The sequence below is a fragment of the Hyperolius riggenbachi genome, chromosome 7, assembly GCF_040937935.1.
Source record: "Hyperolius riggenbachi isolate aHypRig1 chromosome 7, aHypRig1.pri, whole genome shotgun sequence".
Classification (NCBI taxonomy): domain Eukaryota; kingdom Metazoa; phylum Chordata; class Amphibia; order Anura; family Hyperoliidae; genus Hyperolius; species Hyperolius riggenbachi.
In genome coordinates, this window is record NC_090652.1 from 245,461,049 (window position 1) to 245,488,873 (window position 27,825).

Consider the following 27,825-nt stretch of genomic DNA (forward strand, 5'->3'; position numbering starts at 1 on the left):
TATATTATGTGGCTACTTAAAGCACAACTAAACTCAGAATTGAACAACCAATTCTAATAACAGTAAGGAAGGATTACAGATTACAATATAAAAAGTTTATAGAAGCAAAGTAGTTGAATGAATACCTGTTTCATGGACCAATAGTGTTTGGAAATCCAGCCCAACTTTCATTCTTTTGTCAACCTGCTGCTGTTAGCCAGTGTTGCTGATGGTGGGCAGGGTTAATCAGGCATGGCCATGTGACACATAAAGTAGAAAAAACCATTGATGCCAGTCTACATTTTTTAGAAACCCATTATTACAGAAGAAACCTTAGGTCTACATGAGGACCTGCAGTCACAGGAAGTAGGTGGAAAGATCTCAACTCTGGTAACAGAAAATGAACAGACTCTGAAGGTCCTAATCCTGTGTCGATGATTGTGCAGCTGCAGGAAGTTACGCAAAGGATTTTTCAATTTGAAAAGTTAATTTTCACAGGCAATACTTATAATTTACACTTATCAATATCATTGCTTTCAGAATGTGGCAAGTTTAGTGTTGGGCTTAGTTGAGCCTTAAAAACAAAAATAACTTTTTCTTTGAAGACCAGATGCAACCAACAAACGAAGTACTAATGCCTTTTCAGAATTAAGTTGACTCATTTTATGACTTCTTTCTTTACATCTCTCAGAGTCTGAAACATCCTGTAATAAGTCCACCCCCCTACAAAGCCAATTCTAACGTGTCCATTTTTCAGCTACATTATATTACGTGTATTATTTGTTCTGTTTCGGTAAATTAATTTGGGAAGACTATAACAGCATTATTGTACTCATGGCCATATTTATACTTTTTCTGCCACTAGGCCAAGTATGTTGGGGTTTCCATTCCATGTGCACCATAGCCCCTCCCATTCCAGGTGCAGCCCCCTCTTCCATGTATAACATCTATACACTGCATACATGTACAAAAGCCTGCAGAAAAACCGTAGGTAGGGTAAATTTAGATAAATTTAATGACCCATCCAAAAAGACAGATACAGCAAGTGGTGCATTTCAGACACATGGGCCCATATGCAATTCACTTTTTCATCTGAGTTTTCTCCTAGGTGAAACCTGTCAATAAAATGCCTTTTAAGCCACCAATAAGCAAACAAATACTCAAAATAATTTTGATAGTACTTTCTCAACTTCTTTTTGGTACTTTTCCCATTGCAAAATGCTAAAAAGTTGTTATAAATCGAAGATGAAAAATTATCTCCTAGGAGAAAACTCAGGTTAAAAAGTGCATTTTAATCCACCAGAAAGCAAGGAAGTACTCAAAATAATTTTGATAGTATTTTTTCACCTACTTTTCAGTACTTTTTCAGCTGAAAAGTACTGGAAAATTATTTTGAATAGAAGAAGAAAAATTATCTCCTAGGAGAAAACTCAGAAGAAAAAGTGAATTGTATATGGACCATGGGCCCATGTGCACTTCACTTTTTCACCTCAGTTTTCTCGTAGGAGATTATTTTTCAACTTAAATTTAGAATAAGTTTTCAGCACTTTGCAATGGAAAAATTATCAAAAAGTATGTGAAAAACTGCTATCAAAATTATTTTTTTTAGCATTTTCTTGCTTGCTGGTGGCTTGAAAGGTATTTTATAGACAAGTTTGAAAATATCACCAAGGAGAAAATTCAGGAGAAAAAGTCAATTGCATATGAGCCCTGACCTTTAGTCATCATAGCTTTAACTAAAGACCAAGGGCCATATGCAATTCACTTGAGTTTTCTCCTAGGGGATAATTTTTCATCTTTGATTTAAAATAACTTTCCAGCAGTGCACTTTTCAACTAAAAAAAGTACCAAAAAGTAGGCGTAAAAGTACTATCAAAATTATTTTGAGCATTTTCTTCCTTTCTGGTGGCTTAAAATGCATTTTATTTACAAATTTAAAAATATCACCTAGGAGAAAACTCAGGTGAAAAAGTGAATTGCATATGACCTCAAATGTCTAAAACGTGTCAGCTGCTGTATCTGTCTCTTTTGGATGTGCCAATAAAAATATCTGGATTTTACTTACCTCTGGTGTGCTGTGGGCTCCTGTACATGTATGTATTGCTGCCTTATGAAGTGATGGCCTTGCACCGCCAGTGTGTGATGGAGGTATGAGTGGTACTCCTGCTTGCACTTCATTTAAGTACTGCAGCCTCTCTCTTTCATGTACATCTCCATTGGGCATCAACTTCCTTTTTCATGTGCTGCTCCCCATTTTCAGCCTTCTCTTATGTAGCAACCACTTTTTCATGTCCTGGTCCCCCCATAGGCTTCCCCCCAAGGCTTGGGCCTTTGTGCCCTTTCCAGAAAACCGGTCTTGATCGTACTTTGTATTTACTGGCATTTGGGTGTAGTTCTGTTAGGGGATTTTGAGAGTATTCAAGAGATTTGAAGGATAGATGCACTTATGCAGCTAGGTGCATTTATTCTACACTTATCTATGGTAGACATAGGGGTGTGATGAGAACCCCCACAACCCCTACTCTACTGCCACCATAGAGCAGTTTCAGCTATTGGGTGTCTGTTTTCAAAGGATGCACCATTTGGTATTGTAGGAGCCCTCACCACTGAAGTCTTCAAAACAGTACATCCAAGGGAAGGAGGGCTATAGATCCTTTTATGGGACACTGGGGTGTTGGCAAAAGGACAAGATCTGTTTTCACTTTATCAAGCTTTTAGCTAGTATACAAATAAATGCCTTAAAGCGGATCTGAAATGAAAAACTAACTATAACAAGTAACTTGTCTATATATCTTATCTAAAGTTTAGATAGTTTACTCAGCAAGCCTAGCTGCAAACAGCTTCAACAGTTTATGATTATTTATTCCTGTGATACAATGAGGGCAGCCATGTTCTGTTTGTCACATTACACACAGGCAAGCTAATCTGTATCTCCCACTCCCCTCTCCTACTCCCACCTCTCCTCTGCCTCTGAAATCTCTGGCTAGTAACCTCCTCCTCCTCCTGCCCGGACTGAGCTCCATAAGCCCTTGCTTCTAAGGCTGAGTGTGCCAAGGCTCTCTGGACTTCAACAAAGCAAATCTCCGCCGTGAGCTGCCACGTTACCATCAGCACATTACCTCCCCCACCAGAAAGGACAGCACACTGGATCACTCTTATACGATCCTGAAAGACTCCTACAAAGCAATCTTACGGGCCGCACTGGGTTCATCCGACCACAACCTCATCCACCTGATTCCCACCTATAGGAGACGTTTGGAAGCAGCAAAACCAATCCTCAAATCTGCGAAAGTGTGGTCAAACGAGGCAAAAAACCAACTTCAGGCCTGTTTTGAAAGCACAGACTGGAGGGCTCTGGAATCACTCAACCTGGACGAATGGGCAGACACTGTCACTTCCTACATAAGATTCTGCGAGGAAACCTGCATTCCCTCAAAGTCCTTCAGAGTCTATCCGAATAATAAACCTTGGTTCTCGAACAAGCTACGGAAGCTGCAAAAGCAGAAAGAAGCTGCGCATAAGTCCGGCTCCATAGAGGACTTCAGAATAGCAAAGAACTCCCTCAACAAAGAGCTGCGAGTCGCTAAAAGGGAATATGCAGATAAGATTAAGAAGAACCTCAACTCAAACAACCCATGGGCTGTTTGGAAGGGGCTCAAGGCGGCTGCAAATTACAAACCTCCCCCTCTCCACGCAAGATCAAGCACTGAGCTAGTTGAGGAATTGAGCAGCTTCTTTTGTAGGTTTGAGGACCTGACAGAAGAGCAGAGGTATCTGGATCCCCCTGCCGCCCTCTTTTCAAGCCCGAGCTCCCCCTCCCCAGCAGTGGTGAGGCTGAGGTACTGCGCCATCTGTCCACACTGAACGCGAGAAAAGCCTCGGGTCCGGACGGGGTGTCCCCAGCCTGCCTGAGAACCTGCGCAGCTGGCCCCTATCCTCACTTCCATATACTCCAAGTCCCTGAATGATGGCAAGGTCCCAACCTGCTTTAAAAAGTCCACCATTATCCCTGTTCCAAAAAAACAAGGAGTCTCAGACCTTAACAATTTCAGACCTGTGGCCCTCACTTCTGTCGTTATGAAAACCTTTGAGAAAGTGATCCTATCCCTCCTTAAGAACTCCACACTGCACTGTCTGGATCCACTCCAGTTTGCATACAGAACTAATAGGTCCACAGACGATGCTATCAATATATGCCTGGAGTACATCACCGGCCACCTGGACAGCCCGGACTCATATGCCAGGATGCTCCTCCTTGACTTTAGTTCGGCTTTTAACACCATATGTCCTGCAGGACAACCTAGTGGAACTCGGTGTCCACCCCTCCCTCCGTTGCTGGATCACGGACTTCCTTACAGGCAGGTCCCAAGTCGTTAAGCTGGGCGACATCTCGTCCAGGCCAAGAATTACCAACACCAGAGCCCCTCAGGGGTGTGTCCTGTCACCTTTCCTGTTCTCGCTCTATACCAACAACTGTTCCTCCGAGGTCAACTCTCTTAAGGTTATCAAATTTGCCGATGATACCACCATTGTTGGCCTCGTAAGTAATGGCAACGAGCAGGCTTATCGAGGGGAGGTGGACAGAATCTATCACTGGTGTAGAGCGAACAAACTGGTGCTAAATACCACCAAAACTGTGGAGATGGTTATTGACTTCAGAAGGCAGCGCTCCACTCCCCACCCAATTCTTATCGACGGGGCTGAAGTTGAAATCGTTCCCAGTGCCCGACTCCTGGGTACAACCATATGTGATGACCTGAGCTGGAAGATGAACACCATCACAACCCAAAAGAAGGCCCAGCAGAGACATTTCTTCCTGCGTCAACTAAAGAAGTTCGGCATGGCCCAAGAACTTCTTAAATCCTTCTACTCGGCCACCATAGAGTCTGTCCTCTGCACCTCTATACTTGTATGGTACGCTGGCGCCACCGCCAGCGACAGATACAAAATTCAGAGGGTCATCAGATCAGCGGAGAAAATAATCGGGAAACCCCTCCCCCCTCTGGAGCTCATCCACAACTCTAGGATGTGCTCTAGAGCAGCAAAGATTGCCAATGACCCATCACACCCAGGTCATCGTTTCTTCTGACGGCTCCCATCGGGATAGAGGTTCAGGTCCATCCTCACAAAGACATCAAGGCATAGAGACACTTTCTTCCCCACAGCGGTGAGACTCTTGAACTCCCTATAAATCCCATGTGGAAGCACCTACTTAGCTGCCGCTACCTATGGTACAAGAGCGGCTACTGTACTGGGATCTTCCACCTATTTTGCTTTGCTTCTTGATGTGATCCTGCCTCACGGGTTTTCTGCACCGCATGTTTCTGCTGTAACTTATTGTTTGATCACTGTTACGTTCACTGTATGTTTCTGCTGTAACTTATTGTCTGATCACTGTTTACGTTCATGCCTCTGCTGTAACTTATTTCTGTGAAGCTGCCCTGTGATGCTAAAACCAATTCCGGACATGACCCATTCATGCTTGGCGAAATAAATGATTCTGATTCTGATTCTGGAGGAGCTGTGGGCGAGGCTTGTTTAGTTTATAGGGAATTAGAGTATTAAAACAAAATTTAAAAAGTATTTGGCTTGAGGAATGCCCTATAAACTATATGAAAGGAACACAATTATGCAATGAGTAAAAGTTTATCTCGGATCCACTTTAACAAATCTGTGCAAACCTGAAATAGGAGTTTTAGCCAGAGCTGGACAATGATCAGGAGTTATAATCATCTGCTGAATGTTCCAGTTTTCCAGAATAACTATAATGTAATACTCAGATAATTTATACTTCCACCTTTACTTTTTATCACAAGCTCTGCTGACTCTGCTGTAATCTTTAAATCTGACATGACATCCCTTAGTAAAGTGCTTTAGTATCTGCCAAGCGTACATCTGCCAGTGAAGCAGGCATTTATATGCTAGACAAAGGAAACATGGAGACAGAAGTGTAGCCATGTAGATTACGCATCACAGAGAAACTCATGGATGGAAAATGGACCTATTTTTTTCTTCACAAAAACTTCTGGCCTCTAAAGTCAAGGAAATATAAACTACTTGTTTGTAAAATGTTTGTGGCTACCCAGGCTTTAGTATAAACAACAGCAAGGTCAAAATAAAACCCCAGACCAAGAAACAAAGGAGGAAATCAGAAATCACAGAGTAGTTTAGTGATCAGCACATAGCTGGAGGATTTTTACCCAACACTGGAACACAAGTAAAACAGGTTGGAGTATGTAGTCCAGTGATTAATGAAAGATGTGTATGCTGGGGAGACCAAGAAACCAGAGTGACTACATGGCCAAACAAGAACAGTTTTGGGGCATTAAAATTGGATACTTTGGCACTGGGAAGATTTGTCATTATGGTACTGTGTAAACTAGGCCTTATCAATTAAAGCGGAATATAACCCTGCATTTCAACTTTGCTCTAAAACATTATTTACAGCATATTATATGCAAAAAGCATTTTTTTTTTACTAGACTAGCATTGGAAGGGTTAAACACAGAGGTTTAAATTTCTGTGGAGAGATATGCAGAAGTTCAGATTGTTACATTCTATTTAGTTAAATGTATCTATTGAGAAATGTTACACACTCTTTGGTTGTCCTCCAGCTCCTTCTCAGTCAGAGAGAGTGAGTCACATTCAACACTTAGATACATTTATGTAAACAAAATGTATCTATGTCAGCTTCGGAACTTTAAAGCACTGTGTAACCCTTCCAATGCTGGTCTAGTAAAAAAAAAATGCTGGTTGCATAAACTATACTGTAAATAATGTTTTAGAGCAAAGTTGAAATGCAGGGTTATATTCCGCTTTAATATCTGCATTATAAAGGATAATTAGTCTACAGCATGGTGAGTTAACGCAAAAGTGGACTTTTACTTACCTGGAGCTTCTTTCAGCCCCCCGTAGCCTCAGTTGTGCCACTGGGCCTGCAGAAAAACCTATGATCTGGCTTCGTTGCAACCTGCTGTGCCTCCATCAATCTCGTGCCCATCGCTGGGAGCATCCTGCATGAAATTACCACGCATGCAGAGAGTCCTCAGGGGGGCAAGAGAACAACTTATGGCGGTGCATGGACAAAAATGTGACCAAGCAAGGTCAGAAATTAATTAAGGGGGGGGGGGGCAGCAGCACAATGGAGAGGACCCAATGACACTGAGGGGCTTCAAAGGATATGGGGAAAAGGTGGAGGGGGGGCATGAAGAAGCCCAAGGTAAGTATAAGTCCACTTTTCCATCCCAGTCCAAGTGTGCTTTAACCCCTGCTCACACAGCCTGAGCCCCCCCACCCCCTCCTACCCACATACACACACACACACACTCAAGGATGATTTCGCTTTTCTAAAAAACGATCTCGCTCATCCCTGCTTATAATAACTGTTTTCCCTTCATTTATTAGAACTAGAGATATCACTCTATTAAAGTGATTACATTTTATAGAAGAGAAAAGGGTGTCCATTTCAAACTACCTTACTTTTCCTTTCTGTGTACCGTCCGTGACCTGAATAAACAAGGATCTTCACAGAAAACTGTTAGTTAGAGAAAAAGTGACATTTCTGAGCTTTTCTTTGATATGAAGTATATTGAGGATTTTATTCTGCTACTATTGCAAAACTGACTATAGAGGTATCATGATGTCAAAAAATTCTCTATAGTGGTCCTTTAACTTCAGACCTGTCGCTCTCACATCAGTTATAATGAAAACTTTTGAAAAAGCAGTCCTGCCCCTCCTCAAGCACAAAACAGAAGCCCAATTAGACCCATATCAATTTGCTTATAATGCAAATAGGTCGACCGACGATGCCATTAACATCTGTCTGGAGCTTGTCAACAATCACCTCGACAAACCAAATTCATATGCCAGGGTCCTCCTCCTCGACTTCAGCTCGGCATTTAACACCATTAGCCCCCATATACTACAAGAAAATCTGGCTGAGCTCGGAGTCCACCCCACACTTCAACTGTGGATCAGGGACTTCCTTACAAACAGATCTCAGGTTGTCAAGCTGGGCTCTATCACCTTACAGCCAAAGATCACCAACACAGGGGCCCCACAAGGCTGCGTCTTGTCGCCATTCCTGTTGTCCCTCTACACGAACAATTGCAGATCCTCAGCAAATTCTGTCAAGGTAATCAAATTTGCGGATGACACCACTATAGTCGGCCTGATCTCCGGCAACGACGATCAGGCATACCGCCACCAGGTTGACAGCATTTGCCACTGGTGCAGGGAGAACAAGCTGGTCCCCAACAATGCAAAAACCGTTGAAATCATCATTGACTTTAGGAAGCATGCCCCCTCCCCACCTCCACTGCACATTGGAGGGATGTTGGTGGAAAAAGTGCCCTGTGCCCGCCTCCTGGGCACCACCATCTCCAGCACCCTGAAGTGGAAGGCAAACACTGTCTCGACCCAGAGGAAAGCCCAGCAGAGGCTTTTCTTTCTCTGCCAACTGAAGAAGTTCAGCATGTCCCTGAAACTCCTGACGAACTTCTATACCGCAACCATCAAATCCGTCCTCTGTTCTTCCATCCTTGTCTGGTATGCTGGCTCCACTGAAAGTGACAGGCGCAAACTACAGAGGGTCATCAGGTCAGCGGAAAGGATAATCGGGTACACACTCCCTGCCCTGGAGTCCCTCTACAATGCCAGACTACGCTCCAGAGCAATGAAGATTGCCAAGGATCCCTCCCACCCTGGCCACCAATTTTTCAATCAGCTCCCCTTGGGGCGGAGGTATCTGAGGTATAGGTCCATCTCCACAAAGACCATGAGACACAAAAACAGCTTCTTCCCCTCAGCGGTAAACTCGCTGAACTCCATAAACTCTGCTCATGCTCTACCCCCGTAGACTTTCTGCCTGGAACCAACCTAGTTATGGAGAATTGTGGTTTATATATATATATATATATATATATGTGTAGATATATGTGTTGTATTGATGTCTATTATGTCCTATGTTCTGATGTCTCAGTTGTTTCTATGTATAGGCCCTGTATTAATGTGCCAAGTCCAATTCCGGGCACGGCCCAGTCGTGCTTGGCGAAATAAAAGTGATTCTGATTCTGATTAAATTGTTCTTCACTAACACAGAGCAATCTCTAAGTCACAAGGAGACTTGCCTCCCTTACTGTGTAGCATTAAAATGTTTTTCTTACTGAGGTCTCAGCAACAAAGGCACACTAAACTCTGCAGTCTTCCAGACATGAGAGCCTTCTCCCCAGGGGAACCGCTGCCATATTTATAAATGATGACTTCAGCTAGGGAATTCCAGCTAAATCATAATTTATAGATAGGATAATTTATTGCCGTGCACACAGTCTCATTTCAGCAGTGTGGAAGTGTAATTACTTAATAAGTTCAAATGTGGAGGCATACAGAGAGTGCAAAATAATAATATCTCCAAACTAGTTATAGGTGGAGAAATGATAGAAATTATATATACAGTATATATTTTTTTTTTTAGGAATAAGTCAAGATACCTGTATGATTATCAAAGGCTCTAGCTGCTGGTTAATTAACCAGCTAAAAGTTAATGGGCTTGCAGCTGCTGCTTTTGAAAGGTACCGTATATTTTTGTTCCTTTATGCCTCAGTGGAAATTTGCATATAAAGAATATGTTTTGCTCCTCACTAGTAATTTTGCAATACACTGTTATCAGATATTACCTTTCCATATCATTCTGCAGCCAGCTGTGATTTCTAGCAATGACCAATACATCTTGGTATGGCCCACTGTAGCCATGGCAACTTTCCATTTTGGTGTCCAAAGCTTTCCAGAAATCTCACGCTTAATGCTCAAAGCATGAAATTAAATTTTACTGTTTCAGTGGCGAACCTAGGGCATTTGACACCCGGTGCTGGGTATTAAAAGACACCCCCCCCCCAAAAAAAGTACAAGAGCGAGTGTGGCAAACTAAGTGCGCCACGGCGGTAATGCCGGGTATAGGTGCCCCCTACATAGGTAATATAGTTGCCCCAGTATATGTAATAAAGTTGCCCCCAGTATAGGTAGCTAGCACAGTTGCCCCCAGACCCCAGTATAGGTAGCTAGTTGCCCCCAGTGAAGGTAGTATAGTTGCCCCAATATAGCTGCCCCCAGTATAGCTAGTATAGTTGTCCCAGGATAGGCAGCATAGCTGCTGCCCCCAATGTAGGTAGTGCTGCTGCACCCAGTGTAGCTAGTATAGTGGCCCCCAGTATAGCTACTCCCAAGATGGGTAGTATAGTGGCCCCCCAGTGTAAGTAGTATAGCTGCCCCCAGTGGAGCTAGTATAGTTGCCCCCAGTGTAGCTAGTATAGTGGCCCCCAGTTTAGGTAGTATAGTGACCCCCAGTTTAGGTAGTATAGTGGCCCCCAGTGTAGGTAGTATAGCTGCCCCCAGTGTAGCTAGCATAGTGGCCCCCATTGTAGCTAGTATAGTGCCCCCCATTGTAGCTAGTATAGTGCCCCCCTCCAGTGTAGCTAGTATAGTGGCCCCAAGGTAGCTAGTAAAGTGGCCCCCAGTGTAGCTAGTATAATGCCCCCGTATAGCTGCCCCCAGTGTAGCAAGTATAGTGGCCCCCATTGTAGCTAGTATAGTGCCCCTCCTGTGTAGGTTGTATAGTGGCCCCCATTGTAGCTAGTATAGTGCCCCCCCAGTGTAGGTAGTATGGGCCCCCATTGTAGGTTGTATAGTGCCCCCCCCCCCCGTATAGCTAGAAGGAGGGGTGACAGGGATAGCGGTGGGGAGGGGGGCATATCCCCCCTCCCTCACCTGGGTCCCCTCCTTCTGCCTCTCTTCCCCTCCAAAATGACAGCGGGCAGCAAACAGGCAGGGCGGGCAGGCGGGCGGGTGGAGAATACTCACTTGACTTCCGTGTACCAGCCGCTGGAATGCTGCGTCTCCATCACGTGCCCCTTCTGCGCCTCCAATGCCGAGACGCAGAAGAGGCACATGACGGCAACGCAGCGTTCCAGTGGGTGATACGCGGCAGTCAAGTGAGTATTCTCCGCCCACCCGCCTGCCCGCCCTGCCTGTTTGCTGCCCGCTGCCCCAGCTGTCATTTTGGAGGGGAAGAGAGGCATACATCTAATCTTTGTATGCCCCCTATAGTTACCTGTGCACAGTCAACTTGACACCAGAAACAGTAGTTACTCATCTTTTCAGATGAAAGTCTACTGTGTGTTCAGCTGTCCCCCAGTGTCTGCTGCTTCCTCTCAATCAATCAATCAAACTAATGGCCAAAATAATCTCAAATAATTTGTTCAGCCATCAAACATCTATCTTTATATGCCCCCTATAGTTACCTGTGCACAGTCGACTTGTTACCAGAAACAATGGCTTCTCATCTTTTCAGATGACAGTCTATTGTCTGAACAGCCATTCCCATATGTCTACTGCTGCCAGTCAATCGATCAATCAATGTATCTGTTAGGTCCTTTTTTTGTTTATTGCTACTGCCTTCTCTGGCAGTCCAAAATGCTTCCTGCTCCCCCCTCCCCAACTTTCTTGAGCCAGGGGCGCCGCGAGGCATAAAGCAGACCACGCGGCCGCTTGGGGCCTTAAGATCTTAGGGGCCTCGGCAGCTCTGTGACGTCGGCGTGACGTCACTGTTTTCCCGCAGCCCCGCGGGGCTGGCAGAGCAGAGCAGGGCTACGGGAAGATGGCCGCCGCCGAAGCCCTGCTCTGGAGACTATTTATGTCTCCAGTACAGGGCTTCGGGTGGCCATCTTCCCGTAGCCCTGCATTCAATCAGCGCGGGAGATTGGAGGAGGGAGGGAGCTCCGTGGGAACTGCGCGCCTGAGGAGCCGGCCGGGAGATGGGGAGAGAAGACTTCTGCCAGTGCCAGGTGAGTAAATTCTTTTCTTTTTGCAGCCCTAATTGCGTTTATCTGCTGAAAATGTGCCTAATTGCGTTTATCTGCTAAAAATGTGCCCTAATTGCGTTTGATATCTGCTGAAAATGTGGCCCTAATTGCATTTGATTTCTGCTGAAAATGTGGCCCTAATTGCGTTTGATTTCTGCTGAAAATGTGCCCTAATTGCGTTTGATTTCTGCTGAACCGTGCCCTAATTGCGTTTGATTTCTGCTGAACTGTGCCCTAATTGCGTTTGATTTCTGCTGAAAATGTGGTCCTAATTGCGTTTGATTTCTGCTGAACTGTGCCGTAATTGCGTTTGATTTCTCCTGAAAATGTGGCCCTAATTGCTTTTGATTTCTGCTGAACTGTGCCCTAATTGCGGTTGATTTCTACTGAAAATGTGCCCTAATTGCGTTTGATTTCTGCTGAAAATGTGCATTAATTACGTTTGATTTCTGCTGAACTGTGCCCTAATTGCGTTTGATTTCTGCTGAAAATGTGGCCCTAATTGCGTTTGATTTCTGCTGAACTGTGCCCTAATTGCATTTGATTTCTGCTGAAAATGTGCCCTAATTGCGTTTGATTTCTGCTGAAAATGTGCCCTAATTGCGTTTGATTTCTGCTGAAAATGTGCCCTAATTGCATTTGATTTCTGCTGAAAATGTGCCCAAATTGCGTTTGATTTCTGCTGAAAATGTGCCCAAATTGCGTTTGATTTCTGCTGAAATGTGGCCCAAATTGCGTTTGATTTCTGCTGAAATGTGGCCCAAATTGCGTTTGATTTCTGCTGAAATGTGGCCCAAATTGCGTTTGATTTCTGCTGAAATGTGGCCCAAATTCTGTTTGTTTTCTGTTGAAATGTTGCACAAATTGCGTTTGTTTTCTGTTGAAATGTTGCACAAATTGCGTTTGTTTTCTGCTGAAATGTTTTTATTTTCTGGTGTCTGGGGTAACTGTTGCTGCATTTATTATTTAATGGTCATAGTTGGCTATATTTGCTGTGCTACGGTTAAGCTCCGCCCATACAATGTCATGCGCGCGCCTCAATCACCCCCACATCCATTTTTTCCCGCTAACAGCCCCGCCCCAATCCGCCCTTCCGCTCCACCCACATGTCATGGCCACGCCCACTTATGCGGGATAGCCACACCCATTTTTCGCCGCAGGATAGGGCCACTTACTACAGTCCGCTTGGGGCCACAAAAACCTTAGCTGCACCCCTGCCTTGAGCCAGAACACACTACCTAGTAGAAAGACCAACAAGTATGCTTATAAACAGAATATTGGAAATCTGTCTCCTGATGTAATCACAATTGTCATGTCTGGTGACCGAAACCTATAATATTGAAATGTCCTTGTCTACGAACCCATAAAGAGTCTGCACATTTGAAGCAAGCAGTGCTGCTGCCATTAGAAGTTATTTAACACAGCAAGCATTTTTTATTATTATTATTATTATTTAGTATTTATATAGCGCCGACATATTACGCAGCGCTGTACAGTATATATATATATATATATCTTGTCACTACCTGTCCCTCAAAGGAGCTCACAATCTAATCCCTACATACCATTGCCATATGTCTATATTATGTAGTGTAAGTACTGTAGTCTAGGGCCAATTTTAAGGGGAGCCAATTAACTTATCTGTATGTTTTTGGAATGTGGGAGGAAACCAGAGTGCCTGGAGGAAACCCACGCAGACACGGAGAGAACATACAAACTCTTTGCAGATAGTGCCCTGGCTGGGATTCGAACCAGGGACCCAGCGCTGCAAGGCGAGAGAGCTAACCATTCTTCCCGTAGGTTTGCTCCCGCTCATTGGTGATTACCCTCAGTGAACAGAGTACTGAGCTACAGAAAAATGGAGGATGTCTGATAATCGACTCCTAAAGCAATGCAGAATACACTACACTACATAAATGAATTATACTAATTGTCCTCCCTGTAATCTTATAAATGGATCATGTACCTATTTCAAATGCATCTGCACCATAATGATAATAACTGCCCTCCCCCAACCAAAAAAAGTCAGCCTAGTAAATGATGTAGTAAGAAGACCTTTCGGAATAGAGGACAGATGTTTTCTGGATCCTAAACTGGAATCCCCAAAGGACGAGGCAGCCGGCTGAGAGGAGACCCTGCACCTGCTAGATGTTACTACAACCATGATAGATAGTTTCCAGAAGAACCGACTCAGCAAGACGCTGGCTGTATCTCTCCCTCCACTTAGAATTAGCGGAGAACAGATTAAAACCCACTGTCTAGATATAAACAATAACACTGATTAAATGGATCATTTTGCCAAGGGATATGTTCCTTGAGTGGTCATTTTTCATTCAAATGCAGCGGCTGAAGAAGAGTCGCTCGCAGCACTAAATATATTGAATCACTATTAACCCACTAAATAAAGTGGAATGCTTGCACACTTTATTAGATGAACCTGGCTGTTTTATAGCCGCCACTAACTGTCCCGGTGATATCTCAAGACGCGCCGTCATCCCGTTCGTGTAAAATGCCTTTGATAATGTTTTATTTGACAGCTTGCCGCTTGACCTCATAATTAATATCAGATTTATATTGTTCTGTGAGTTGGTGCCGGAGAAAACAAATGGTCATATTTGTATACGATTCTATAAAGAAGAGTAATGGGGCACCCTGGGCCGCTTTAACGGATCATAAATGACTTTGATGATGGTCCTAATTATTTCCCATATTTGAGACTGACATTAGTGTCATCGTGACGATACAGAACTTTCTGCTTGTCAGCTTATTCTGCTGGTGTCATGTAGGAGCAATAGGGAGGTCACTAGGGGACAAATCTGCTTGTTCCATAAGAGATTTGCAGATAATTGGGTTTTATTGCTATAACACAAGTACATATGTAAAGAGCTTTTCTCACATAGAACTCAAAGCGCATAGATATGTCTCAGATCAATACATGGTTGCAGGGTGGACTGTGGTACGGAGGAATTAGTCAGGTATTCATAAATCCCAGACTAAACAGATGGCATTTCCGGACTTAAAGAGGAACTGTCGCGAAAATCTTAAAATTTAAAACACTTACAAATAAGAAGTACATTTCTTCCTGAGTAAAATGAGCCATAAATTACTTCTCTCCTGTGTTGCTGTCACTTACAGTAAGTATTAGAAATCTGACATTACTGACAGATTTTGGGCTAGTCTATCTATTCATAGGGGATTCTCAGCATGCCCTTTATTCTTTATAAAGACATTCCCTGAAAAAGATTTATACAAAGATGCTGGCCAGCCTCCCTGCTCACTGTACACTTTTTTTGGCAGTTGGACAGAGCAACTGCCATTTACTAAGTGCTTTTAAAAATAAAGGAAACCCTGGGAACCCCTCCATGAAAAGATGGGCTAGTCCAAAATCTGTTGGTAATGTCAGATTTCTACTACTTACTGTAAGTGACAGCAACAAAGGAGAAAAGTAATTTATGGCTAATTTTACTCTGGAAGAAACGTACTTCTTATTTGTATATGTTTACATGTATTTTACATTTTAAGATTTTCGCGACAGAGGTCCTTTAAATACTTCCAGGGATGGGGAAGTCCTGAATGACCTGATTGGCTGTAGCACAGAGTTCCAAAGTGTTAGGGGCGGGGCATCATGACAGAAGGCTCTGTCTCTAAAGGTTTTGAGATGGACTCTGGGGGTGACCAGGTTATTAGATCCTTCTAAGATTTTGGGAGGTGTTATGTAGCTGCCGCAAATCCCTGAGGTATCCAGGGCCCAAATTTTGCTAAAATTTGAATGTCAATAAGCCAATCTTAACCAATTAGGGACCGATGCAGTACAAATCTATGTCGGGCGGGTGGCGCTGCGGTTCTGACCGGACGTAAACTCTACGTCCCATTCACCAAGCGCCGCCGTTCTGCCCCCGGCGCAATATGCTGCCCTGCCGCCTCTATGACGGCAGAGCACTGTGAGCCGGGCAGGAGCCGTTTTCATTGGCTCCTGGCCCTGTCATTACTGTAAGCCAATCCCAATGGCTTACATTGAGTGACAGGGTCAGGAGCCAATGAAAGCGGCTCCTGACCGGCGCACAGCACTCTGCCGTCATAGAGACGCAGAGAGAGCAGCATGCGGCGGGGACAGAGCAGCGTGACCGGCGGGAGCGACGGATTATTGCGGCGATTCATCGGTATGCGGCGTGTTAGCGTGCCAGCAGCCTCTGGTCCTTAAGGGGGCAGAGGCTGCTGGTACCGAAGTGGTTAAAGAGACTCAGAGCTGAGTCATATTGCCATTTTTTTACTTACCAGGGGCTTCCTTCAGCCCCATAAGCATGGATGTGTCCCTCGCCATCCTCCCGCAGTCCTCACAGAATCCTCCATTCAGCCGCAGTCAACCACCGATACGTGGCACAGTCAACCTCAGTCTGACTGAGTGACATCAGCCAGGGCATTTTGCTCTTGCTGGCGAAGATTGCGGTTTAACGGAGGTGCTAAGGAGGACGGCGAGGGACACATCCATGCTTATGGGGCTGGAGGAATCCCCAGGTAAGTAAAAAAAAAAGGGCAATATGACTCAGCTCTGAATCTCTTTAAATAGAACTCTCCATTTTATGAGTAGTCAGTGGAGGGAGCAAAGGACAGGTGTTTTGTCCTGATTGAATCGGGCGATGCGGTTTAAAGTGAGGCCTGATAAAAGGGAACTGCAGTAGTCTAGGCGGGAGATGACAAAGGGCATGGATGAGGCATTTCATGGTGTCAGGGGGCAGGTAGGAGCAGAACCTGGAGATGCTGCAGAGGTGGAAGTTGCAGTATCGGGTAATACTTTGGATACCTGGTGTAAAGGAGAGAGCCGAGTCCAGGGTGACACCTAGGCAGCGGGCTTGGTGGGTGGGGTGGATGGTTGTGTTGTCGACCGTGGAGGGGTCCAGCAGTGAGGGTCAGGAATATCAGAAGCTCAGTCTTTTCCAGATTAAGCTTCATGAACCTGGCGGACATCCAAGAGAAAATGGACGTGAGGCAGACATGGCATTATAGGATTGCATTATAGGATTGCGCACAGAGCTCCCGACATTTAGCAATGCAACAAATGTATTAGGTTAGCACCACCTAGATCAATGTCTTTAGATATACTGTGCAACAGGCCAAGGGAGCAATGCTATGCAGAGCAGGATCATCCACAAGGCAACCTAGGCAGATCCCTAAGGGCCAGTGGGTGTCAAGGGGCCCAACTGCACTTTCTCTGATCCTTCTCCCATCTTAGAACCATAAGGAGGTGCCAAAGCTACTACCTTGCTTAGGTGCCTCATCTTAATTTATCTCTGATGCTATTTACAAAAAGAGTTGCACCAGGATATGAACAAAACAGTCCTTTATTATAAATAGATGGGGCATTTAAAACAATTTTAATGAAAGAGAGGGGGGTGGGGGGTGGGGTTAGAGAACCATCTGCAGGTGAAAATAAACTGGTGCCATATGTACAATTATACAGATATAGAGTCTAATAGAGTAAATATGACACACTAGTCTGTAATTACCAAATACAAATAATTAAGTAAGACAGGGGAACCTACCTGGCTCACCTCTACTGGTGAAACCTACCTGGCTAACCGATACTGGGGGAACCTACCTGGCTAACCTCTACTGGGGAAACCTACCTGACTAACCTATACTGGGGGAACCTACCTGGCTAACCTCTACTGGTGAAACCTACCTGGCTAACCGATACTGGGGGAACCTACCTGGCTAACCTCTACTGGGGGAACCTACCTGACTAACTTATACTGGGGAACCTACCTGGCTAACCTCTACTGGTGAAACCTACCTGGCTAACCGATACTGGGGGAACCTACCTGGCTAACCTCTACTGGTGAAACCTACCTGGCTAACCTCTACTGGGGGAACCTACCTGGCTAACCTCTACTGGGGGAACCTACGTGACTAACCTATACTGGGGGCAATTACCTGACTAACCTATAGTGGGGCATCTATATCTGGCTTCCTATTCAGGGGGCACCTATACCTGGCTATCTACCTATACTGAGGGTGTTACGTGCGGTGCTAATTGTCGGGTTCTGGGCAATCATTCCAAATTTAGGGGAAGGGGAGGGGGGGGGGCGGGTTTGGGGGTGTCAGAATGCCTATACTGGGGGAACCTACCTGGCTAACCTATACTGGGGGCACTTACCTGGCTAACCTATACTGGGGAAACCTACCTGGCTAACCTATACTGGGGAAATATACCTGGCTAATCTATACTGGGAAAACCTACCTTGCTAACCTATACTGGGGAACCTACCTAGCTAACTTATACTGGGGGAACCTACCTGACCAACCCATACTGGGGGCACTTACCTGACTAACCTATAGTGGAGGCATCTATATCTGGCTTCCTATTCAAGGGGCACCCTATACCTGGCTATCTACCTATACTGAGGGTGTTTTTTTGTGGTTGCATCGCAACTATAACGTGCGGTGCTAATTGTCGGGTGCTGGGCAATTATTCCAAATTGAGGGGAAGGGGGGGGGGGGGTGTCAGAATGGCTATACAGGGGGAACCTACCTGGCTAACCTATACACCTATACTGGGGGCGCTTCCCCTGGCTAACCTATACTTGGGAAACATACCTGGCTAACCTTTACTGGGGGAATCTACCTTACTAAGCTACTAAGCTATACTGGGGGAACATACCTGGCTAACCTATACTGGGGGCACTTACCTGGCTAACCTATACTTGGGAAACATGCCTGGCTAATCTATACTGGGGGAACCAACCTTACTAAGCTATACTGGGGGAACCTACCTGGCTAACCTATACTGGGGGCACTTACCTGGCTAACCTATACTTGGGAAACATACCTGGCTAACCTATACTGGGGGAACCTACCTTACTAAGCTCTACTGGGGAACCTACCTGGCTTACCTATACTGGGGGAACCTACCTGGCTTACCTATACTGGGGGAACCTACCTGGCTAACCTATACTGGGGGCATCTATACCTGGCTTACTATGCAGTGGGCACCTATACCTGGCTACCTAACTAACTACTTATACTGAGGGTGTTTTTTTTTCTTGCACTGCAACTATAATGTGTGGTGCAAATTGTCGGGTGCTGGGCAATCATCCCAAAAGGTTGGGGGTGGGTGGTAGGCAGGCGCGTCTTTACAAGTTTGCCTAAGGCAGCAGAGAGTCTAGAAACGGCCCTGCCCATTTCCCTCCACTTCCCCTGCTCTGTTTGCTTTCCTTAAAGCGGTATAAAACCCTGACATAATATTCAATAAAAACATGTTTTCCTACTTTTTTATACCATACGGTTATCATATTTGCTTTTGTGCATAAGTATTAGTATTCATTTAGAAATTATATGTTCCCAAAGTACACTTTTATTGCTCTGAAAGCTGACTTTGCATTTTATTTATAACGGCTTTATTCATGTTCTAACAAGCAGAAATGCTTTCTAAATTGTCTGACTTTGTTCAGGGGACCTGGCAGTGTAGAAGTGTTTATTTACATTCCTCACTTGATACAATTAAACACAAGATAACATTATCTACTACTTAGGATGCGTCCAAATTTCTCTGCACTGAACTGTTAAGTCCTGTGTGTAACCCTTTGAATGATGTTCTAGTGAAAAAAAAAAGGCTGGTTGTATATAATATGCTGTAAATAATCTATTAGAGCAAATAAGAAATGCTGGGTCTCATTCCGCTTTAAGAGTAGCAAACAAGAGGGTGATATGAGGGAACATCTTCAGAGCAGGCCTGCCCCTTCCTGTCTGACATATAATTGTGAACTTATGTCAAGGTTTGATTAAAGGGAAAAGGGAGGGGGGATGTGGAGTGGTATGGACAATAAACTGAAGTATGTTGATTAAGCATGAACATTTCTCTGAACATAGCTAGTGCTAACATATTGGGCAAGGTGGGCAATTGCCCCCCAAGTGTCCCCCATCACCTTGCGCAATATTGCTTTAAGCCACGTATGGAATTATGTGTTTGGCAGTAGGGGGAGGGGAACATTTCCTGCTATGGGTAATCGGCCCTGGCTTCATCCAAATGATCACAGCAGTGTCGCTCTCCCTTTGATGCAGGTATGTTACGTCACGTCAGGGCATACAGGCCGGCGAAGAAGGAAGTGGCGCTGTGCTACCACCGGGGGGAGAAGAGGAGGAAGTGTCCCGCTCAAGCCTGCACGCTGCAGAGAGGGACGGTGCATCCACTAGGTAAGTGATGCTACATCCCTTCAGCTGTGCACACTGTGCAATGTTACATGTTAAATAATTGGCTGCACAGGTATGATGATGGCAAAGTTAATGCTGGGGGGCGTTATTTAAAATTAAGAGCAGAATTGCCTGCCTGCCTGTCTGACATTAAAGGACATTAAAGTCCTGGGGGCGAAAGACAGTCGGCTACTAATAATTCATTCCGGGTGGTATAGGGGGGAAAAGCTGTTGCCATAGTGCCATTAAATTGGACGGGAGGTTTGGGGGAGAGCTACGTTGTGCCTGCCATTATTGTGGGGACTACTAGTCTGCCAAGGAATACTGTAAGGGGGATGGGGGGACCACCAGGCCATCACTGGATACTGTGGGGGGATGGAGGGACTTTTCCAGAAATAAAGGGGAACCCAATTCTGCCTACCAGGTGGGCTCATGGGAGCCCCCAGGTTAATTTTGCCTTGGGGTTTATCGTAGGTAACTTTGCTTTAGGTCAGTTATACTTTAAATTTCATCTCCAAGCACTGATGTCAGACAGTATATTGCATAAAAGTTTAGTTACCTTCGTTATGTGAAACAAGAGGACTGGGAAAACAAAGCAACAAGGAACTTTGAACTTTGATCAGAAGGCAAACTACAGTGATTTTCCATATTTATAAGTTCACTTATCCTTTAACATCTGCAGGTAATAATGTCATTATTAACAGGAATTGCAAAAATTATTGATGTTGATAAAAAAGGTGTATGTTAAAATAACCATATAAAATGTTAGGTATTTATAGAGATAGCGAACAAAACTGAACCATTCTGATTAATCGCGGGCTTGTCAGAATTAAAATTAACACTGCAATTTGTTAGAGATGATCAGGTGATTACATCCGTAAATGAAAAATAAAGTAATGAAAAGGTTACTTATCTGCATTAATATTCCCGTGCTTTGAATGCATAAGATGACATTTGTATGCTTTTTTGCTGCATTTCTGTGCTGAAACCTACAAATGAATTTGTGCATGAATCTGCTGTGGCAGTCTTCCTGACGCACCCCCTGCCAGCTAAAAGCTGCCAACCAGATGCTTTAAGAAGGTCAACATACTCTACAACTCTATAAAAAGAAAACGTCCTACTGTGAAAGCTACATACTATTTTTCACCCATAGTTTCCTCCCTTCATCTGCGGGATCCAGGTTGTTACAAGATGGAGCTCGGGGACAGGCGCGAATCAGACTAATGACGATCTTGTGCAGATTCTCTCCTAAATAGTAATTGTGTCATTTTTAATGTATTCAGTTCTCAATTTGCCATCCCGGAGATGTTTGTTTCCGACTGGATTCCAGTGTTGTATATCAGTCTTCCTCAGCTGTATTACATTATGACTTCATCACAGTGATAAAAATAAAAATGAAATGTGATGTTGCTCCTTTTATCTAAGTGATTCAATGCCTTCAGTACATTATAAATGATCAGTTTGTATGTAGAACATGCAGTGGTGGAACTATAAATCATGCCACCCGCAAATTTAGTTTGATGGGCCCCTCCAGCATTCATACCCCTTTCCTCGTTTCCCCTTGGTGACCCTCTGAGCCTGACAGAGGTCATATAACAAGTGTAGCCATCACAATCCCCAGGCCTGGATTTACACAGGAGTCTATAGGCACAGATGTCCTGGCACACTAGACTTTGCCCTCCATGGACCTACAAACCCCCCACCAAACTGCACAAGCATGCTGATTGGCCCAGCTGCTATTTCTCCTTTACTTCCCTTGCTTGTCGTGGTAGCTACAGGTGACCTTTAGCATTAAGTACCCAGAGCTGTACTCAGTATTAGGTAGCTAGAGATGCCCCCCCGATAAAGGGAGTGTAAAGCCAAAAGCTGAGTGAGTAACCTCTCATTTACGCTCTGCTCGGTACTCGGTACTTGGGGAAGGAGGGAGGGAGGTGTCCGGGGAGGGGATTGAGCCTCCTTTCCATCATCAGGAACCTGTAGGCATGTGCCTACAGTGCCTTATGGTAAATTCAGCCCTTCACACACCACATAACAATTGTGGCACAGCAAATCCTGATCTGGAGGATGGACCTCTCTATCGAAAGAAGGGTAAGTAGCTGGAGCCTCCAGAGTTCTGGGCCCCCCAGATTGCAGGGTCTGCTCCCCCATAGTTACGCCCCTGAGAACATGACTTCATTCTGTTCCCAGAAAACATGTGTAGTGTTCACAATCCTGAAGCGGACCTAAAATGTAAATTACATATTGGAAAAGGGACAGAATGACGCTTACGCTGACCACTCCAACACTTTTTTACCCATTGCAGCAACAGGTGATTTCTCTATTAAGCAGGAGGGAAGCACTGCATCAGCTCTGGTATGCGACATAGTGCGTCTGTCGCTGGGAATACTGTCACTCCGTTTCTCTTTACACACAACACAGATCTGACGACCAGCGATTTTTTGAGCGACGAGCGGTCTCGCGATGTGGGTACAGGCACACGATTACACTAACGATGTTTGGAGACGCTTGGTGACTATGACTGTCGTGGTAGTTTGGATCTTTAAGATCCTCGTTGACTTTTGCCCAAAGTAACACGATCGCTTGAACTCTTGTTTACGTCTGTTGTGTACTGTTGCTTGACATCGCATATAGCGGCCGGCAAGATGGATCAGGGAATGTTCGTCGTCCAGGGATCCATCTTCCTGCGTCGTGAGGTGAGTATAAATACGGCCTTGTTTCCAGGCTGGAGAAGGCACACTTCCCCAGCGACAGCAAAAAATTTAGCCCTGCAGTGTACATATAGTTTTACTATATGTGGCTGCTAAACAGTTTAACATTTATTCATGCTATTCTTTTATAAGTTTTGTGGACTCTGCTGACAATGTGGAATTCATTTAAATACATTAGGTCTGCTTTAAAGCGGTATTAAACTCTGACATAATATTCAATAAAAATGTGTTTTCCTACTTTTTATAACCCATACAGTTATCATATTTGCTTTTGTCCACAAGTATTATTATTCATTTAGAAATGACAAGTTCTTAAAGTTCAGTTTATTTTCTCTAAAAGTTGATATTGCATTTTATTCATAACTGTTGGTGGGGTAAAAGGGGGAGGGATCACTAGTGTGTTCTTTTGTGCGGCCCTGCAGCTTGGCCTTAAAGCTGCAGTGGCCAATTACACAAAAAATAAATACAAATAAGTAAAATTCTACTTTTTTTCCCGGTTCAGGTGTGCTTTAGAGCATACTTTTCTGTCAAGTTCTTCAGGATATATAATTAGATGAACATACTGCACTACATACTGCTGGAACAGTAGTTTAAAACACTGATGTGTTGATTTCAGTTGTTTAAGATGAACTCTGTTGAAAAAAATGCCTAATGAACTCCTATGGTTCAGAGGAGCTTGTTATTACTGAATCCTATACTCTGGTAAATCTCCGGGGTCCTCAGCCTGGGGTTTGAATGTTAATAGCTGCGAATGTAGGTTGCTGAAGTGGCTTGTCCAGTCACCTGTATCAACAAGTTCACGTTGCAGCAGTTTACATTAAGGCACCAAGCTGGGAGTCCTGGAGGATCAGAGAGGTAAGTATGCTGAGGGGTGAACTTATTCCAGACTCATTGGTCTTGGTAATGTTCCCCTGTCGCTCTGTGATAATGAGCTTTTTCTAAACAAAGTTTCTTCTAGGGTAAGTTTCTTCTTGGTAAGTGAGACCTTCCATCCCACGTATTAATTTTATTGCAATGCTCGTCTCTGCACCTGTGTTAGTTGGCATTCACTAACATATTTCAGGTGTTCATGGCCTATATAAGCATTGCACTGCAGTAGCAGCAACAGAACAGCTTGAGACTGGTCAAGTAAGTGTGTGTATTTGTATATTTCCTTTATGATTGTGTGGCAAATAAATAGTGTTGGGGCCCCTTTACAGCTGAGGGGCCCCAACACCATTTTGTTAATTTTGAGTGTTGTGCAATGTGTGTGCTGTGAATGTATACTATGATCTTTGTTGAAAAAGTTATCTATTATTTTATTCATTTGTCCCACCAAGTACTGACGAATATATGGAAGACCGTCTGGTTTGTGGTCTGGAGGCTGCGCCTTGGTGCCTGGCCTCTGGCTGCAGTACGTGGACTATACCTTGGTTCTTGTACAATTGTTAGGCCTAGTGCACACCAGAGCGGTTTGGCTGCGTTTTGCGATCCGCTTGCGGCTGCGGATACGCTTGGGTAATGTATTTCAATGGGCTGGTGCACACCAGAGCGGGAGGCGTTTTGCAGAAACGCATACTCCCGGGGTGAGGCATTTTCTGGATTGCGGATGCGTTTCTGCCTCAATGTTAAGTATAGGAAAAACGCAAACTGCTCTGAAAAACGTCTGTTCAGAGCGGTTGTGCCGGCGTTTTTGTTACAGAAGCTGTTCAGTAACAGCTTTACTACAACAATATATGAAATCTACTACACCAAAACCGCTACACAAAACGCTAGCTGAAACGTTACAGAAAAAGAAGAAAAAGCATTTCAAAATCTGCTAGCATTTTGCGGATCTGCTAGCGGTTTTTGGTGTGCACTAGGCCTTACAGCACAAAAAAAACACTACTAATTGCTGGTTACATAGAAACAAATTCAATTACACAAGGTGTGTAACGAATTACGCGCAACACCTAAAACATAAAAGAAAACAAAGAAAAAGAAAGTGCTGCCTACATCCTACCTTAACAAAGTTTAGCACAACTGTACACATAGACCTAAGTGAAAGGTGCACTTAAACAATTAACATGATCTTAAAATGGACCCAAATAAAAAATACAAGATTTCAGAAATAAAATCTATTTTCTAAATTATAATAATAAATAGCAGCCCTTTTTTCAGCTGCATGATGACAAATATAAAATATTTTACATTTATTGCAGGAACCTTTCCTTTCATATTGCCGGGACAGAATCCGGCATACTGGTGGATTAGGTGGTTTCCAGCAAAGGAGGAATTGCTGATGGCTGCCACCTGTATAACCCTAGTTATGAAAAGAGAAGGGCGAGAAGCATGCACTGAAGGAGTGTTTATTTATCTTTGTATGTGTCAGAGTGGTGCAACTAAATATTTTGACTTTAACTAACTGCATGAAACAACATTTATATTCTGCATGTTCATAACTATTATGCATGCTTACTGTTGTCCTGTAAATCTGGCACTGTTACCTCTTTTGCCTTAGTCACCCTCTGCCCCGGTCAGTCCTCCCTGCCTCAGACTAATAGTCTGGGGAAGAATTGACTGTCTGATGACTGCCATAAAGTTTGTTGCAGTGAGCTCGGAGGCAGAGCCGCTAAACAAGGGCAGTTGAACTTTAATTTATTTTCTTAATGTGGTCGGTGTAAACTAGATAGGGTTCCCAGGCTACAATAAAACAGGTTCCTTGGTGCAATATTTGAATTAATTCTTTCCCTTGTATCCCTGACCTTGCTACAGGCCCTCACTACGAAAATGTCTTCATGATAGGTTGTAAATGGCTATTTAGTGGGAGAATAAAGGGACAACCTCTGATACAAGGTTCATTCACCAGAGAGGGAAAGAGCAGGTTACAGCTTAGTCAGTATTAGAGTAACCCATTGTATGTCAAGCAGGCTGTATTTAGGTGACAATTAAAGTGGACCTGAACTCTTGCTCAAACTAGAAGGAAAACAATATGTATCAAACGCAGATAGAACAGAGGCGCCAAAAAGAGTAAAAACACTATTATTTAAAAACAGTAAAAAGAGGGAAGGTAAGGTGGACTTACCTCCCTCTAGCAGTGGAAAACAAAACTCTGAGGTAGAGTAGAATGCATTTATTAAACAGTGTAACTCCTAAAGATGCAACGCGTTTCGCGGGCCACAGCACCGCTTCCTCAGGCCATACAGGAGTTCAAAAAAGCTGTATCCAATCCAAGTATTGAATGAGCACCTCTCAATACTTGGATTGGATACAGCTTTTTTGAACTCCTGTATGGCCTGAGGAAGCGGTGCTGTGGCCCGCGAAACGCGTTGCATCTTTAGGAGTTACACTGTTTAATAAATGCATTCTACTCTACCTCAGAGTTTTGTTTTCCACTGCTAGAGGGAGGTAAGTCCACCTTACCTTCCCTCTTTTTACTGTTTTTAAATAATAGTGTTTTTACTCTTTTTGGCGCCTCTGTTCTATCTGCGTTTGATACATATTACTTATCCACCCTTGGTGGAGGGGTACGCCCCCTTTTTTCTCCTGTCTACAGAGAGCGACTTTTATACCCGAGTGGGGTCGGGTACCAATTCTCCCCACCTGCCTTTCGAGTGGTTGCCTGCTGGTGACCCTTTTTTGTGAGTATATTTCTGCACGAACTATCTAGACAGATTTTCTCTGTTAAAACTATATTGCACTATTGGGCTCTCGGTGCCCTGTTTTTTCTTTTGTTTTAGAAGGAAAACAAAGAGAAATGCACCCTGTATGCATTTAGAGAACTTAGCCTGTCTAATACCCCCTCATATGTGACTAATCACAACTGTAATTTGATCTCTCAGCTGAGTCAGCTGGCTGCCTCGTCAGAGCAGCTGATTTGTAAACACATGATCTTAACCCGATTTATTGCAGGATTTGTATCAGCTGTAACAAAGAAATGTTTTTTTCTTTAAAGGTTATTATGCTGCTGCTTATCTTTTAACCACTTGAGGACCTACCCTTTACCCCCCCTTAAGAACCAGCGCTGTTTTAGCTGATCTGTGCTGGGTGGGCTGTGCAGCTCCCAGCACAGATCAGGGTGCAGGCAGAGCGACCAGATCACCCCCTTTTTTCCCCACTAGGGGGATGATGTGCTGGGGGGGTCTGATCGCTCCTGCCTGCCTGGGTGTTGCGGGGGGGGGGGCACCTAAAAGCCCCCGTCCGCGGCGAAATTCCCCCCCTCCCTCTCCTACCTGGCCCCCCCCGGTGATCCGGGCTGCACAGGACGCTATCCGTCCTGTGCAGCCAGTGACAGGACGTCCCCTGTCACATGGCGGCGATCCCCGGCCGCTGATTGGCCGGCAATCGCCGATCTGCCTTACGGCGCTGCTGCGCAGCAGCGCCGTACAATGTAAACAAAGCGGATTATTTCCGCTTGTGTTTACATTTAGCCTGCGAGCCGCGATCGGCGGCCCGCAGGCTATTCACGGAGGCCCCCGCCGTGAATTGACAGGAAGCAGCCGCTCGCGCGAGCGGCTGCTTCCTGATTAATTAGCCTGCAGCCGGCGACGCAGAACTGCGTCGCTGGTCCTGCGTCGCTGGTCCTGCAGCTGCCACTTTGCCGACGCGCGGTATGAGTGCGCGGTCGGCAAGTGGTTAAAGCAGAGAGAAAGTTCTGAGTTCAGGTCCCCTTTAATGACCTTAGTTTGGAATGTTATAGGTCTATCCTTATTTATATTAAAGCAGAACTCTGGGATTATAATAAAATGCATCTGTAGGGAGAAAACATAATATGAACGTTCCCTAAAAAGCTGCCATTTATCTCTAGTTTTCCTCTGATTGTCTTCTCGGGTGACTTCTCCACACAGCTGTTGTGACACCAGTGAAGATGCACTGCCCTGTGTCTTCTGAGATGGGTGCCACACCCTGCCCCCTCTAGTATTATATGACGAGAAGTGGAGTCGCTTTGATTGACAGATCTATATTTGTCATACCTTCTGCATAATTTGTGTGACATGCGGTGGGTGGCTCTGAAGACACTTGCAAAAACTCGCCAAATACATAAAGATAATGTGGGAAGAAAGGACACCTACAATATAAATAAGAAGAGAGTCAGGGACCATTGAGAGCTTTCCAGGTGATGAGATAAGTGTTTTTTT

General features: G+C 44.5%; 1 long non-coding RNA gene across 1 annotated transcript in view; it reads left to right on the forward strand.

The window, feature by feature from the left end:
- LOC137525805 (uncharacterized) overlaps positions 1–27,825 on the forward strand; it is a 113,477-nt gene that overhangs the window by 50,070 nt on the left and 35,582 nt on the right. Inside the window, exon 2 of the long non-coding RNA XR_011023018.1 lies at positions 19,893–20,024. This is a non-coding gene — a long non-coding RNA (uncharacterized lncRNA). The remainder of the gene's footprint in view (positions 1–19,892; positions 20,025–27,825) is intronic.